At 36.4% G+C, this 4,108-nt stretch overlaps 1 long non-coding RNA gene across 2 annotated transcripts; it reads left to right on the forward strand.

Moving 5' to 3' along the window:
- The first annotated feature begins 6 nt into the window (after nt 1–6).
- On the forward strand, nt 7–2,147 carry LOC106942976 (uncharacterized). 2 transcript variants are annotated; one of them, XR_001423775.1, is made up of 9 exons: nt 7–193; nt 279–401; nt 612–672; nt 767–855; nt 934–1,039; nt 1,160–1,265; nt 1,633–1,694; nt 1,909–2,004; nt 2,050–2,147. It is a non-coding gene; the product is annotated as an uncharacterized LOC106942976 (long non-coding RNA). The 2 variants fall into 2 exon arrangements; XR_001423774.1 differs by having other exon boundaries at nt 1,909–2,125.
- Nucleotides 2,148–4,108: the final 1,961 nt, after the last annotated feature.

The raw sequence follows: 4,108 nt of genomic DNA on the forward strand, positions 1-4,108 counted from the left end.
GTGTCATGATAATGATACCAATCTTTTACTTTTGTTTTTTTTGCCGCTACTCCTCATCCCATCCTGATCATCAGATGTGCATGATGCTTTTAAAGGAAAAAATGTCTATGTCCTTCTGTCAAAAGTAAATGGATATAAGTTGTTTTACTGGGACATTAATAAAATCGGTCCTGACATGGAACTGGAGAGTCAGGTGGGTACAATCACTATATTATTTTTGAAATATCACAGCTGTTACAGTATTTAACTAATCTTTTTTTCTTGTTATAAATTTGCAGTCTATTAATGCATTTATGGCTGTCATTGTGAAGGATTACAACAGCAAGAACAAGGGACAGGCTGCGTTCATAGATTCATTTGAAATGACAGCAATGTGGGAGGGAAAAAGTCCTAGATTAAAGGTAGATCTTATACATTCCACTATGTTTTTCTTTGTTAGTCTTACATTTGTTATTAGGATTTCTAAATCGATTAAAATAAATTATGCTTATGGTTATATGTTCTTACACATTTGTCTGTATCACCTATAATAAAATATAATTAGGGCAATGTGTGTGGCTAAAAATGTTTTCTTCTTCATATGAAAAATATATTTTTTTGTTAATTAACAGAAGATGTAATTATGAAATAATTCTTGGAATCAACAATCAACACCACCACTGGACTTTAGTGGTAATAAAAATTTCTAAAACTTTAAAAACAACCTATATCATTCTTATGTCATGGACACAAATCACGTGTAAACTGTCAAATGCAAACTTTATAGGTGATTTACCCACAAGATAAAAAGTCTTTGTTCTTGAATCCACTGGGGGAATCAAAACAAGAGATCCAGAAATGTTTGCAAATCACAAGGTATGGTAGAAAATTTAAGTATAACTCAAGTATGAAAATCATATAAAGTTGTTCTTATTAAATTATCTGTATTTACAGGGCGTTTATGAGGAAGAAGGGGTGCAATGTCTCTCGTTGGACATGTGACACAGTGAAGCATCCAAAACAACAGGACAGTACATCATGTGGTGTATTTTCACTGAAGGTGCATATTGTCACACAGTGTATGACCTTAGAATTTTGAAATATATTTTGAGACATGTACAGTGAATTACTGTCTTTGTTAACTGAACTTGGAATCATAAAATGAAGCTGTATATTTCAGTTTGCAGAAAAACTCCTTGCAAAAGAGGTTGTGGATTTTCCTGTTTCCACTGCGGCGGTCTACAGCATGAGGTTGGACATTGCTGTGAGACTTATCCTTGACAGTGGTAATTATAACATTAATATTCTTATTTTGAGCGTTAATGAGAATTTTTATCACGATTACTGCAATTTGCTTTTTTGGATTAAAAAAATGTTACTTAGCCAAAACTTTATACATCAACATGGAATTAGAAAACAGTTATTTAAGAAAATTGTTTGTTTATAACTTAATAAATACAATAATTTCATTTTCTATAGTTGTTAAAAGTCATAATGCTATTTTTCTTTTCCAAAATGACTGTGTTGACACTTAGGACAACCAATGCAAGGCACAGGATGTGGCAGTTTCATACACAAACACACACACACGCAAACAATTGTACATGCATAATCATGTGTGTATGGATGTGTTTTTTATTTTGTTTTTAACAGATGACTTAAAAGACTTGTGCCACTTTTGTGGAGAGAAGGAAAGTGACACGGACGTGAACTGGGTAAGAAATTTTATAGAGTTATTCAAAGACTTAGAGTTAGTAAGTTAAAGGAAGAGAACAACTTTTACCTAATTTTTTCTATCATAAACAAGATTTTAATAAGACTATCCAGCAGTTGGAATATAAGGGAATATAAAATTATTCATATAAATATTGTCATTGTAAAGACATGTTTACTTAAAAATCGTTTATATTTTTTATTTTTCTTTACTAGATCCAGTGTGACATGTGCCTGAGGTGGTTCCATCAGGCGTGTGTGGGAAGCCCACCAATTCACAAAACTTATGAGTGCATTGCCTGTTTGCCCTAAGTTCCAGAGTTTGCTGTGATTGAGAGCATTGTGTGTTTGCCTTAGGTTCCTGAGTTTGCTGTGGTGTGCTAGTAGTTTATGTATGTTGAACAATGTTTAATAAATTACATTTTGAAAACTATGTTTGACATTTGTTCTTAACATACGTTAATATAAGGTAGCTATGGAAAGATAGTTTAAATCACACAATGAAGTGCAAATATTTTAAAAACACAGTAAAAGACTTGCAGGTAAATTAATTTGTTTCCATTTTAAGTAGGGGGAACAGATTTTATCAGGCAGTTAAGATATTTTGTTCCCCCATCCTAACTTTGGCAAAAATAGAGCAAATGTTTTCAAACTTGCAGGATTTGTTGTTGATGATGAGTGGAATTAACACAGTAAAAGACTTGCAGGTAAATTAATTTGTTTCCATTTTAAGTAGGGGGAACAGATTTTATCAGGCAGTTAAGATATTTTGTTCCCCCATCCTAACTTTGTCAAAAAAAGAGGAAATGTTATGAAAATCACAGGATTTGTTGTTGATAATGAGTGGAATCAACACAGTAAAAGACTTGCAGGTAAATTAATTTGTTTCCATTTTTTAGAGGGGGAACACATTATTTCAGGCCGCTGAAATATCCATTCTCTCCTCTCCTCCCCCCATAACTTTGGGAAATAAAAAGCAACTGTTTCCAAATTCTCAAAAATTATAATGTGTGATAGCATGCTAGACATTTCCTTAATCCAGTAATCTGTCATATTTTACATTAGAACGGGATTTACCAAAAAGTTTACACTCTGATCTTTTCAGGAAGTCTTTATTTTGGTGCCCTGCTATCGGCCAGCTTCCCTCCTCTTGTATCAGAAATGAAAAATTATAAATGCACACTACGTGTTGGGAACCTGTGTTTGTTGACTGACTTTTATTTGTGAGGCTTACGAGACAAAAGCTGAAAAAAAAAGATTGATTCTCTTCACGTTTAAAATAACACAAAACAGCGTAAAAAGACCTCCACACAAGACCTTGTTTATTTATTTATTTTTTTAATTTTAATAGCTGCCGATTAAACTGAAAGTTACAACATTGACATGATTATATGAGTAGTTTTAACCGAGAAATCGATCAGAAGCGCCGTGAAAATGGTCAAATCCGACGAATCCACTTCTCTGGCTGCAATGCGCGCTCCCGACACAGGGGGCAGATTTTCACAGGGGGCAGATTTTCTCACAAGACCTCTTCTGCTGCTGGCTTTCATTTCTCCTCAGTCTCTCTTAGGTTTCATTTTCCGTAGTAGTGAAAGTATTCACACCCTCTTTGATTGCTCCACATTCAGTTCCAGCGTCTTTTACTGGACCAGACCAACACTGTGTTCTGCAGAACCGGAACCTTACGGATTGTTTTCAACGTTTTTATTAATATAAATCTGAAAAGTGTGGTCATTTCTGATTCCTCTCATTTGAAGAATCAGCTATCATTTATTTTATGGTTAGAAAGCAGCAACTCTAACATGTCTATGATATAAATGATAAAACCAGGAGAAGTTGGATCCCGACCAGAACCTCGGTGTTTATTATGGGTCCTGTAGTTCTGGTGATCCAGTCTTGATGTCAGGAAAGTGAAACTGAAGGAAACTCAACAGGGCCGCTATAAAAAGGCTGGCCGGCACGAGAGCAGCTCAGACCGGAGATGGGCGTCCAGGGTTTGGCCTCCTTCCTGGACAAACACCGGAACATTTACCGGGAGGTTCGGTTCGGCCGGAGCCGCCTGCTGGTCGACGGCTGCAACCTCAGCTACCAGCTGTACTTCAGCTCAGGTGAGGCTCACCTGTCGGAGCTGCGGCTCGTTTCGTGTGATTCTTTAGGCTCGGAGGCAGCAAACAGAACATCGTAGTAAACAAACTTCTTTTTCTAAAAGCTGCTCTGAGAAAAAGTGACCAGTTCCTGTCTGCTGACGATCCTCACAGACAACCTGAAATATCAGAACCAGAACCGACGTGTTTGTCTTTGGCACATCGGAACCTGGTAGAGAGCAGAAATGAACCACGATGCCAGAACTCCTTCAGTTCACCTGCCAAGTTACTGCAACTGTCTGTCATTTTGCCTCCATGCATTGCATGGCAGG

The sequence above is a fragment of the Poecilia latipinna genome, unplaced genomic scaffold (genome assembly GCF_001443285.1).
Source record: "Poecilia latipinna isolate Pla-1442-1.1 unplaced genomic scaffold, P_latipinna-1.0 Scaffold4742, whole genome shotgun sequence".
Lineage (NCBI taxonomy): Eukaryota > Metazoa > Chordata > Actinopteri > Cyprinodontiformes > Poeciliidae > Poecilia > Poecilia latipinna.